The following is a 12,581-nucleotide window of genomic DNA, read 5'->3' on the forward strand; positions in this document are numbered from 1 at the left end:
TCCGGGAAGTTCCATGGACAAAGGAGTCTGGTGGGCTACCGTCCATGGGGGTCTCAAAGAGTTGGACACAACTTAGTGACTGCGCATGCATGCAAGGCATTTAAACAAATGACACACTGATATCACTTTCTGTTGTCTGTCTAGAGTGTCTAAAATTGAAATTGCAATATGGGAGCAGCAAAGTTCACTTTTCTGTAAAGCTTTCCCAAGGTCTTGTGGAGAATATCACAGAGGAAGTCTCTTAGACCTTGAAGTAAGATGATCTCATTATTTCACCCTTAAGATTAGTTTCTATAACAACTAAAATTACTCAATTCACTTATTTCTAACAAAAATTTTATAAATTAGGTAGCCATATCACACTGATTTACCAGTATAACTCAGAAACTAAACAATAATTTCAAGGTTAAAACAACAACAGCAGAGAATGAATGGGTTTGGAAATGTGGAGCTTAAGTAATCAATGTGGTCAATCCCGAATGAGGCAATATAAAGGAGAAAAGGAATCTCCTTCTTCCTAGCTGGTAAATCTACTGGCCAGACAGTGGGTGGCACCTTGCTTCACAAAGTTTAGGGATTCCACAAACAAAAGTCATCCATAAGAAGAAAGAAAAACTCACTCAGTTATAGTGAGGTTGGATGAACCTAGAGTCTGTCATACGGAGTGAAGTAAATTAGAAAGGGAAAAGCAAGTATCACATATTAACACCTACATACGGAATCTAGAAAAATGGTGCTGATGAACCCATTTGCAGGACAGGGATAGTGACACAGATGTACAGAATAGACTTGTGGACTCAAGGTAGGGAAGGAGAGGGTGGGACGAATTGAGAGAGTAGCGCTGACGTTCATACACCACCATGCGTAAAACAGTTGGCTAGTGGGAAGCTGCTGTGTAACGCAGGGAGCTCAGCCTGGTGCTCTGTGATGACCTGGGGAGGTGGGGGGATGGGATGGTGGGTGGGAGGTTCAAGAGGAAGGGGATATATGTATACTTATAGCTGGTTCATGTTGTCCTGTAGCAGAAACCAACACAACATTGTAAAGCAATCATCCTCCAATTAAAAATTATAAACAATCCTATTACATCCAGGCATATACTTGTTTGGTATTGAATTAATGAATTCATTCTAGGTCATAAGCACAAGCAATTGTAATTCACCATGAAATACTCTGTATGATAAATGTCAAAGGATAGACAAAGGCAACAAATGCTATTTACCAGTGAAAGAGCTGATGCAATCAGAGAAACATTTCTATAGAAAGTTTCTTGAAGATAAACTATATTTGGGCAAAAAGGGAAAAGGTGGAATCAAGCCCTCATCGCTTTCAAATTCTTGCTTGGTTTTGTCACTTTAAAAAATTCAACGGTGTGAGTGAATATATCACTTCCTTAATAGTTCAAGAGTGCTAATTAAATTGATTTGAAACAAGTGTGGACTCTCTTTCCACACCAGAGATAATTAGAAAATTTATTTTACAAAATGAATAATGAAACCCATCTAACAATAAACAATACGTTTCTATCAATGAGCTAATATTTTACAATGAAGAAAAAATAAACTATAAAGCAATATTTTCTAACTTATTTTTTTTATTCTTTATTTCTGAATCTGCCAATATTAATTTCTCCAAATGATAAACATTAGAAAGAACATTGAGTATATATATAAGAGTATCCATATATGAGGATATATGTGTATATGTACATTTAAATTTGAAGCTATTGTTAACGCCATGTGAGCAACTTATCCTCAAACTGTTCTTGCAAAAAAAAAAAAAAGAAAGACACTTTGTACGATTAAGTCTTCTAACATCAAAAGTATTTCAAAATAAAAATATTTTAAATTTAAAAAATATACAAGTAAAATCCTAAACATAATTTATCTATATAGCTAAATGTTTCGTAAAAAAATAAAGCCCTATCAATAATTATGTGTACTTTTAGCCATACATTTTACATTCACTTTTGGAAAACATACTTTAGCATCATATTCAGGTCCTAAGTCATTTTTTCTCAATAAAGCAGTGTCAAATATATGCAGAGCCTGGGAATTACACAGCCAAAAATGTCAGAAACTCAATAACCTTAAAATTTAAGGATATAGCAAACTTGCTTTAACTTTGCCATTTTACAGCACAGTTGACATAATCAGAATTAATGGGTAAGAGTTACAGGGAAACAGTTTAATAGACTGTAATAAATAGTATTACACATATCAGAGTAGTTCACTCTGATGGAACGTACTGCCATGGTAAGGAGTAAGCTTTCATCACTAAAGGAACTGAAGTCAATAAGGCAGTCTCTGATAAGAGTTAAGAATTTGTGCTCTGGGTTCAGAAAGACCTAAGGTAGAATTTAATATCTATCACTTACACGCTCTATAATCTTAGGAAATAAATAAACCTTTTCATTTAAAATTTACTAAATTGGGAATGTCTACTTAATTAGGCAATCCATTGGAGGAGGAAATGGCAACCCACTCCAGCATTCTTGCCTGAAAAATCCCATGGAAGAAGAAGCCTGATGGGCTACTGCGTCCATGAGGTCGCAAAGAATCAGAACACAACTCAGCGACTGGGCATGAGTGCACTTAATATGTAACTTTACAGGGACAAAAACAGAAATATATATTTTTTTAAATATTGCCTTTTGGATTTTCTAAGCACCACTGTGATTTGCTTGTGGCACAGTGTTTAAACTTTTGAAAAAAAAAAAAAAGTATAGCCTATAGAGTAAAAGGGTTCCACAATTAGAATCACAGAATTATCAATCTGGGCTTCCTTGGCGACTCAGTGGTAAAGAATCTGCCTGCGATGCAGGAGACAAGGGTTTGATCCCTGGGTCGAGAAGATCCCCTGGAGAAGGAAATGGCCACCCACTTAGTATTCTTGCCTGGGATATCCCTGTGGACAGAGAACCATTGTGGGCCTTAGTCCATGGGGTGCCAAAGAGTCAGACAAGACTTAGTCACTAAACAACAGCAATTATTGATATAATTTTATATAATGGAAAGTAATATATTATGTTTTCACAGCTAATCCATTTTTCTGTTATATGAATGTCCACTTCCTTTTTTATTTTTACCAACAACATAGTTCAGATAACTTACGGTTTCTAGACTAAATATGCTACTTCTTTAAAAGGTATTTTATTCTGATGTTATTTTTCAACAAACTCCTATGACACCTGAAAGTCCTATTTCCGTTTTGTCTCTAGCCCCAGAAACAATTTTTAACTAGCAAGAAGTCAATATACAAGATTAAGTCAGCTTCTTTTTTGCAACGGGTTTGCTGCCAGGACACAGGTGTCGTGAAAACCACCGTTAAACCTAAGGCAAAATGGGAAAGGAGAAGACCCACATCAACATCGTTGTCATTGGGCACGTAGATTCAGGGAAGTCTACCACGACTGGCCATCTGATCTACAAATGTGGCGGGATCGACAAGAGAACAATTGAAAAGTTCGAGAAGGAGGCTGCCGAGATGGGAAAGGGCTCCTTCAAATATGCCTGGGTCTTGGACAAACTGAAAGCTGAACGTGAGCGTGGTATTACCATTGATATCTCCCTGTGGAAATTAGAGACCAGCAAGTACTATGTTACCATCATTGATGCCCCAGGACACAGAGACTTCATCAAAAACATGATTACAGGCACATCCCAGGCTGACTGCGCTGTCCTGATTGTTGCTGCTGGTGTTGGTGAATTTGAAGCCAGTATCTCCAAGAATGGGCAGACCCGTGAGCATGCCCTTCTGGCTTACACCCTGGGTGTGAAACAACTAATTGTTGGCGTTAACAAAATGGATTCTACTGAGCCACCCTATAGCCAGAAGAGATACGAGGAAATTGTTAAGGAAGTCAGCACCTACATTAAGAAAATTGGCTACAACCCCGACACAGTAGCATTTGTGCCAATTTCTGGCTGGAATGGTGACAACATGCTGGAGCCAAGTGCTAATATGCCATGGTTCAAGGGATGGAAAGTCACCCGTAAGGACGGCAATGACAGTGGAACCACCCTGCTTGAAGCTCTGGATTGCATCCTGCCACCAACTCGCCCAACTGACAAACCCTTGCGTTTGCCTCTCCAGGATGTCTATAAAATTGGTGGTATTGGTACTGTCCCTGTGGGTCGTGTGGAGACTGGTGTTCTCAGACCTGGCATGGTGGTCACCTTTGCTCCAGTCAAGGTAACAACTGAGGTGTAGTCTGTAGAAATGCACCATGAAGCACTGAGTGAAGCCCTTCCTGGGGACACTGTGGGCTTCAATGTCAAGAACGTGTCTGTCAAAGATGTCCGTCATGGCAATGTGGCTGGTGACAGCAAAAATGATCCACCCATGGAAGCTGCTGGCTTCACAGCTCAGGTGATTATTTTGAACCATCCAGGCCAAATCAGTGCTGGATACGCACCTGTTGCTGGATTGTCACACAGCTCACATTGCTTGCAAGTTTGCTGAGCTGAAGGAGAAGATTGATCGTTGTTCTGGGAAAAAGCTGGAAGATGGCCCTAAAGTCTTGAAATCTGGTGACGCTGCCATCGTTGATATGGTTCCTGGCAAGCCTATGTGTGTCGAGAGCTTTTCTGATTATCCTCCCCTGGGCCATTTTGCTGTGCGTGACATGAGACAGACAGTCGCTGTGGGTGTCATCAAAGCAGTGGACAAGAAGGCAGCTGGAGCTGGCAAGGTCACCAAGTCTGCCCAGAAAGCTCAGAAGGCTAAATGAATATCATCCCCAATACCTGCCACCCCAGTCTTAATCAGTGGTGGAAGAACGGTCTCAGAACTGTTTGTCTCAATTGGCCATTTAAGTTTAATAGTAAAAGACTGGTTAATGATAAAAATGCATCGTAAAACCTTCAGAAGGAAAGGAGAATGTTTTTGTGGACCATATGTTTTGTGTGTGGCAGTTTAAGTTATTAGTTTTTAAAATCAGTACTTTTTAATGAAAACAACTTGACCAAAAATCTGTCACAGAATTTGAGACCCATTAAAAAAAGTTTAATGAGAAAAAAAAAAAAAGATTAAGTCAAAGCCTCCTAAGGCAGCCTGGACTTAAGTGGCCAAGATTCTAGAGAAAATGGAACCATAGGGTAGTGAGTTCTCCCTAATACACAAATAATCCCCTTCATACATTTGTCAAGCCTGAACTTTTTAGGGCAAGAGGATAAAGCATTAAGCAGGAAGCAACATCTAAAAGATGAATAAACTAGATGGAGATTTTGGCTTTTTCATCTGGCTGGCAAGATAGTACTTGGAACTCAAGGACCTTTGAGAAGGAGGGCATTGATGAACAGAACATAAACATTACAGGTTTTTACTTTAGAAGTCATGCTAATGCCTGATTGGGTTGAAGTTATCTGCCTTTGTACATATGTCTGCCAGACAAAAAGTAAATTATCTCTTCAAGGAAGATGACATCATTCACAAAATTCTACCAATTTTATTAAACGATATTGATACTCAATGTAAAAAAGAACAGGTGTTTCAAGAGACAGGACAGAATGACTATTTCAATACAATGAAATACTTAAGAGCAGAGAGCATCGAGATTTCCACGGCTAATCTTGTTCAGTCGCCAAGTCGCTCTCGACCCCATGGACTACAGTACGCCAGGCCTCCCTGTCCCGCACCGTCTCCCGGAGTTCAAGTTTACTGTGTAAAAAGGCAAATGACTAATCTTAGCTACCTAGAAAAACTGAACAAGGACCGAACAGATGAGGCATCCCCTGTTCCTTGGACACTACCTGATAAGAGCAAACATTTCATAAGAATATTGACTTTGATAAGAATATTAAATATTCTTTGATAAGATAAAGAATATTCTTTGATAAGAATATTAAAACTAGCATAGAGATGGAGGAGGTGAGGTGAGGTGAAGTCGCCCAGTCGTGTCCTACTGTTTGGGACCCCGTGGACTGTAACCTACTAGGCTTCTCCGTCCATGGGATTCTCCAAGCAAGAACACTGGAGTGGATTGCCATTATAGAGATGGAGGAAGAAAGAGAAATATGCTTCTTAATAAGGGGAAGAGAAAAAGAAGGATGATGTTGCAAGAGAAAGAACTCTTAAACACATGTGATTAGCTGCTTGTACTGGTAATGGAAAAACTGTCAGAAAATAAACATATCTGAAATGCAAGCCCTTCATGCAAGCCTGTGTATCTCCCTGACTACAGGAAAATATCCCCTGGAGAAGGGAATGACTACCCACTCCAGTATTCTTGCTTGGAGAATTCCATGGACAGAGGAACCTGTCGGGCTACAGACCATGGAGTTGCAATGAGTTGGACAAGACTGAGTGACTTACACTTTCATTCATAGGTTAAATAGTCGTTTGTTTGGAATAAAACCTAATTTTACTCTGGGTCCCTTCATACTATGAGTTAAACTGTGCTTATGTGTCTCTTACTCAAGTCTTGGATAAAATCAAAGTGAATACAAAATAATGAAAAACAAATAACATATAATTGCTAATTGTCAAAAACACTTGTGCCACTGTTTGAAAAGCAATGTATTCTTTGAAGGAACAGGAAATTGCAATATCAGTTCTTCAGGGAAATGACTTCTGCTCTCACCTAATCTAGCCAAAGAGGAAGGCTAGTCAATCAGTTTTAGCAATAATAGTCAACATCGCTGCTGCAAAAGCTGTTCAGCCAATGAAATTAGTAATAAAAGAAAACAAAGAACGGATAAGAGATTAGATGCTTGAAACACTGATAAAGTTTGCATCACACAAAAAGCAGTATCAGAGGAATCCTGGTTAATTAGGACCTCCCTGGTGGCTCAGACGGTAAAGCGTCTTGCTTACAATGCGGGAGACCTGGCTTTGATCCCTGGGTCGGGAAGATCCTCTGGAGAAGGAAATGGCAACCCACTCCAGTACTCTTGCCTGGAAAATCCCATGGACAGGGGAGCATGGTGGGCTACAGTCCACAGGGTCGCAAAGAGTCAGACACGACTAAGCGACTTCACTTTGACTTTTGAGACATCTTTGGCTTAAATACATCTGATTGCCTGAGAGTCCAAAGGATTGACTGCTTGCCCATGAAAGTGAAAGTGAAGTCGCTCAGTCGTGTCCAACTCTTTGGGACCCAGTGGACTGCAGCCCACCAGGCTCCTCTGTCCATGGGATTTTTCAGGCAAGAGTACTGGAGTGGGTTGCCATTTCCTTCTCCAGAGGATCCTCCCAACCCAGGGATCAAACCCAGGTCTCCCGCATTGTAAGAAAGATACATTACCAAAATGATAATTGCTTTATGGAAAGTATAATTAATGAACATTCTAAATGTATTCTCTTCCAAATATAAGTCTCTTGTTTATCCCCTACTTTTTTTTTTTTTTTGGTGTGGAGATGTGATTTTAAATCAGTTCTTATTAATTTTCACTTTTTGAAGTAGTGTTACAAAAGATATATTACAATGAAGTACATAGTATGTGGGCGTTAGCTTCTGGTAATAAGAAGAATAGAAATATCCTGGATTTACAGTGTTTATTCCATGGCTGTGCTTATGGGAAGTCATGTAATTCTTCAAGAAACTCAAAACGAAAACTGTGAGCTGCAATAAGAGCAATTAGCATCAGCTCATATGAAAGAGGTCCTGAGAATCAAAGCCCACCGCAGCACTTCACGCAACAAAAGCAGAGAAGGTGAGTCTGGGATTCCTTGAGTAAACAGGAAAGAAAGCTAAAGAGATCCAAGATCAGTCATGTCCTTGGGAGAATCTAACACAAAACCTTGATGAAACAAGTATCCTGAAATTAGCCTTCAAAATGTTCCAGAGCTTAGAATAAACCATGTATAAGGCTTCCCTGTTGACTCAATCTGCCTGCAATGAGGGAGACCCAGGTTCGATCCCTTGGTCAGGAAGATCCCCTGGAGGAGCGCAGGGCAACCCACTCCAGTATTCTTACCTGGAAAATCCCACGGATGGAGGAGTCCAGTGGGCTACAATCTATGGGGTCACAGAAAGTCGGACATGACTGAGCAGTTAACACACACACACAAGCTCCCAATTGAAGACCAATAAATGAATGCATAAACCACCATGAGTGACAGTCAGTAAAGAGAATATTATTTTTTACTGGATATGACTGAGCGACTAAGCACACATGGACTGGATACTGTCTAAATACCTGTCTTGCCATCTTTTTTTAAAATATATTTGCTACAGACTGGTTCCAAATAGGAAAAGGAGTACGTCAAGGCTGTATATTGTCACCCTGTTTATTTAACTTCTATGCAGAGTATGTCATGAGAAACACTGGGCTGGAAGAAGCACAAGCTGGAATCAAGATTGTCGGCAGAATTATCAATAACCTCAGATATGCAGATGACACCACCCTTATGGCAGAAAGTGAAGAAGAACTAGAGCCTCTTGATGAAAGTGAAAGAGGAGAGTGAAAAAGTTGGCCTAAAGCTCAACATTCAGAAAACAAAGATCATGGCATCTGGTCCCATCACTTCATGGCAAATAGATGGGGAAACAGTGGAAAGAGTGGCCGACTTTATTTTTCTGGGCTCCAAAATCACTGCAGATGGTGACTGTAGCCATGAAATTAAAAGACGCTTACTCCTTGGAAGGAAAGTTATGACCAACCTAGATAGCATATTGAAAAGCAGAGACGTTACTTTGTCAACAAAGGTCCGTCTAGTCAAGGCTATGGTTTTTCCAGTGGTCATGTATGGATGTGAGAGTTGGACTGTGAAGAAAGCTGAGCACCGAAGAATGGATGCTTTTGAACTGTGGTGTTGGAGAAGACTCTTGAGAGTCCCTTGGACTGCAAGGAGATTCAACCAGTCCATCTTAAAGGAGACCAGTCTTGAGTTTTCATTGGAAGGACTGATTCTGAAGCTGAAACTCTAATACTTTGGCCAGCCTGATGTGAACAGCGGACTCATTTGAAAAGACCCTGATGCTGGGAAAGATTGAGGGCAGGAGGAAAAGGGGATGACAGAGGATGAGATGGTTAGATGGCATTACCGACTCAATGGACATGGCTTTGGGTGGACTCCCGGAGTTGGTGATGGACAGGGAGGCCTGGCATGCTGTGGTTCATGGGGTTGTAAAGAGTCAGACATGACTGAGCAACTGAACTGAACGATATTTATTACCTGATAATACCAATAACCGGGTCATTTACACATCTGTTTCTATAGTTTGTTGTGGTCTTCTTGGTCCTATTTGTTATTTCTCTGACTGTCAGAAATTGCGTATGGAAAGAGTATAGGGTCTCTGGATTACAGTCCCTTAACCATAAATAATTCACTTTTTTTTTTCTTTTGCTGCACAGCACGTGGGATCTAAGTTCCTGGACCAGGGATTGAACCCCTGCCCTGTGCATTGGGAGCAGGGTCTTCACCACTGGACCACCAGGGAAGTCCTGGACTTATAAGCAGAGACAGCAGTGACTCTCATCCTGGGGAAATTGTGCTCCCCAGGGGCATTTGGTAATGTCTGGAGATATTTGTGAGTGTAATGATGGGTTGGAGGCTTCCCTGGTACCTAGTAACAAACAGAAACACTGCTGAACACCCTGCAAAGCACAGGACAGCCCCACAACAAAGAATAGCTAGCTGAAAATATTAATTGTGCTGCTATTGAGAAACTCTAAGACACGTGAGGGAAGATCAACTTAATTCAAATAAAGAAAAGCTCACCTGAGGCTGAGGTGCATTTATTCCTTGTTTTCCTCTCCTTCTCAAGAGGTCCAAATACAGAGGCCTCTGCACTCACGCACGCACACACACACACACACAAACACATACACACACACGTGCACGTATACATGCTCACATGAAAATTAGCTCATCAAGTCTACACTTCCTCCTTTAAGAGTGACCCCTGTCACGTCCTTTAAGAAGTGGTCTGCCATCTCTTCAGCCCCCACGCACAACCACCACTGAAGGCTTGATTAGATATCACTATGATGTTGAAAACAGAACCTTGCCGGTATTCTAGCCTGATACTGCTGGATACTGATCGATCTAAAATGTGCTCCATGATGCTGAAGTCTGTTTGATACCTTTTAATCTAGGCTGCTCATTTGAATCTTGTATTCAGTGTTTATGCAGGACATTAAAACTTCATGCCATTACCTAAGACATGCACTTACTATATTTTTTAATGTATATCCCCATAACCCCTGTTAAAAATCACGGTCCTAATTGCAAGTAGATTTTAAAATATTACATACACGGAAACACACATGCATGAAAATACTAAGTGCCTTTTGCATTTAAAACTATGATTTGGCTGATTTAAATGTATTATTTTCAAAGTAATTCATGACCATAAATCAACACAGGATCAATGTAAATAAAAATAAAATACATACATACAAGGCAGTAAATTCCCCATTACACTCAGCTCCAGGGAAAATTACTGTTAACTTTGTAATGAATTCTAGCCTTTTATCTACACCTATTTCTACGTACATGAGTAAACAAAGCAATATAATTTCATCTCAAGTTGTAACATAAATATTCTAGCTAAGAGCACTTTGAAAGGATTCACTTTAATTAAGATCATTCTTCCAGTAGCCTTTCTCATGACCTAACCTGTAGCTGCATTTCATCCCACACTATGCTATTGTATTTTCTAAAGAGCAGATACATCTGGTACCAGCCAAAACCTCTGCTGCACACATTCGGGCTGTGCTTGCTGTCAGGATTTCAGGTGTAGATTAATTTACTTAAAGCCTGACTAATTGGCCATTCACTCTAAGTGGAGACAGAATGCTAATTTATTCACTTAAATCAGTATGTAGGTCATCTCTGGGAGAAGAAATTCATCTTTCAACACTACTCTTTTGAAACTGTTCATGAACTCTTACAAATGAGCTTCTTTATCATGAGTGCCACCCACGAGATAAGAAGAGACAGGAAACTCAGGGAAGTCTTTCCTTTGTTCCCTCCATTCAGGATTACTCTGCAGATTAATCAACAGAGAACTGTTCATTCTCTGCTTCATAATCTGTAGAGACGATCATTAATATTCCACCATGTAGACAGCATTCCAGGTGCTATACAGAACTCAGAGAGAGAGTGTCTAAAACCTAAATCAAACAGATGAGACTATTAAGATTGATGGTCTCAAGGAAGAAAATGTTACCCTCCAATATGAATTCCAATCTCCAGAGAATGAAAACTGACCTCAACATATTTTGTAACTATAAAGAAAACCACTATTGTGCTTTAGGCAGGTTTAGCTAATAGGTAAGGGGACTCATACAAAATAAAGTAAGTCAAAATGAAAGAAAGTGGCCCATAGTAACATGCAAAATGGCGCTAAAAATGCATCACAAGATGCATTTTTTTAAGTTTTATATTAACGTGTGATGGGCAGGTGAGGAGGAAGTTAAAATTATATCACTGGGGCTTGTTTGCAATTTGGTGTATGTGTTAGATTAGACCATTGACCATGATCAGCATATCATCAGAGAGGTGGCATGTTTGATTAAGACTTAAAATAATGAATTAAAAGAAATGTTCAAAGAAATAATTTATTTAAACAGTGATCAATTTTATGCAAGCTGAATTAAAAACAAAGTATACTGGGCTAAGCGTAACTTTAAAGCTCACTGAACTTAAATGCTAACAAATATATTTGTATTCAAATCTTAAACCCTCACACACCATATCAGCTTCATTATGTTTAAGGCTAAGTCAAGGTACTTTCCTTTCTGCCTTTGGACTAGTTTTCTATCAGAAGCAATACTGGGAACATAGTTTAATCAACTTAATCAACACTATTTGAGCAAAAGAGGACCCTGAATATATATCTAAGATGTATTTTATTGACCAAAAAACTGGCAGGCAGAGATGCCAGTTCGATCCCTGCATTGGGAAGATCCCCGGAGAAGGAAATGGCAACCCACTCCAGTGTTCTTGCCTGGGGAATCCCATGGGCAGAGCAGTATGGTGGGCTACCATCCATGGGGTCACAAAGAGTGAGACAGGACCTGATGACTAAACAATGACAATAACAATGCATGGAGCTTCGAAAAAAATTACTAAACTACTCCCCAGAAACATATTTACTAAGGATGCCTTTTAATAATCTGCAAAGAAAAGGAAAGTGTAGCTAACTATTACAAACAAGTTAAAATGCGAGTGCATTTTGAAGACAGAGTAGTATGTTGATGACATAAGTTCCTCTGTGAATATACATCATATTATCTGGATATGAAGGCTTCCTGTTGCTTCAGTTCAGTTCAGTTCAATTCAGTCGCTCAGTCGTGTCCGACTCTTTGTGACCCCATGAATCGCAGCACACCAGGCCTCCCTGTCCATCACCAACTCCCGGAGTTCACTCAGACTCACATCCATCGAGTCAGTGATGCCATCCAGCCATCTCATCCTCTGTCGTCCCCTTCTCCTCCTGCCCCCAATCCCTCCCAACATCAGAGTGTTTTCCAATGAGTCAACTATTCACATGAGGTGGCCAAAGTACTGGAGTTTCAGCTTTAGCATCATTCCTTCCAAAGAAATCTCAGGGCTGATTTCCTTCAGAATGGACTGGTTGGATCTCCTTGCAGTCCAAGGGACTCTCAAAAGTCTTCTCCAACACCACA

The 12,581-nt window shown here is 40.1% G+C and overlaps 1 protein-coding gene and 1 pseudogene across 2 annotated transcripts in view; one reads left to right on the forward strand and one right to left on the reverse strand.

Annotated features, from left to right (window-relative positions):
* The window catches only part of ITGBL1 (integrin subunit beta like 1), a 231,411-nt gene that overhangs the window by 42,498 nt on the left and 176,332 nt on the right, over positions 1 to 12,581 (reverse strand). The gene's annotated exons all lie outside the window — the stretch shown is intronic.
* LOC106502722 lies at positions 3,278 to 5,028 on the forward strand (annotated as a pseudogene). Its single transcript, XR_001918924.1, has one exon. The product of XR_001918924.1 is annotated as an elongation factor 1-alpha 1 pseudogene (transcript).

This window comes from Capra hircus, chromosome 12 (genome assembly GCF_001704415.2).
Source record: "Capra hircus breed San Clemente chromosome 12, ASM170441v1, whole genome shotgun sequence".
NCBI lineage: Eukaryota > Metazoa > Chordata > Mammalia > Artiodactyla > Bovidae > Capra > Capra hircus.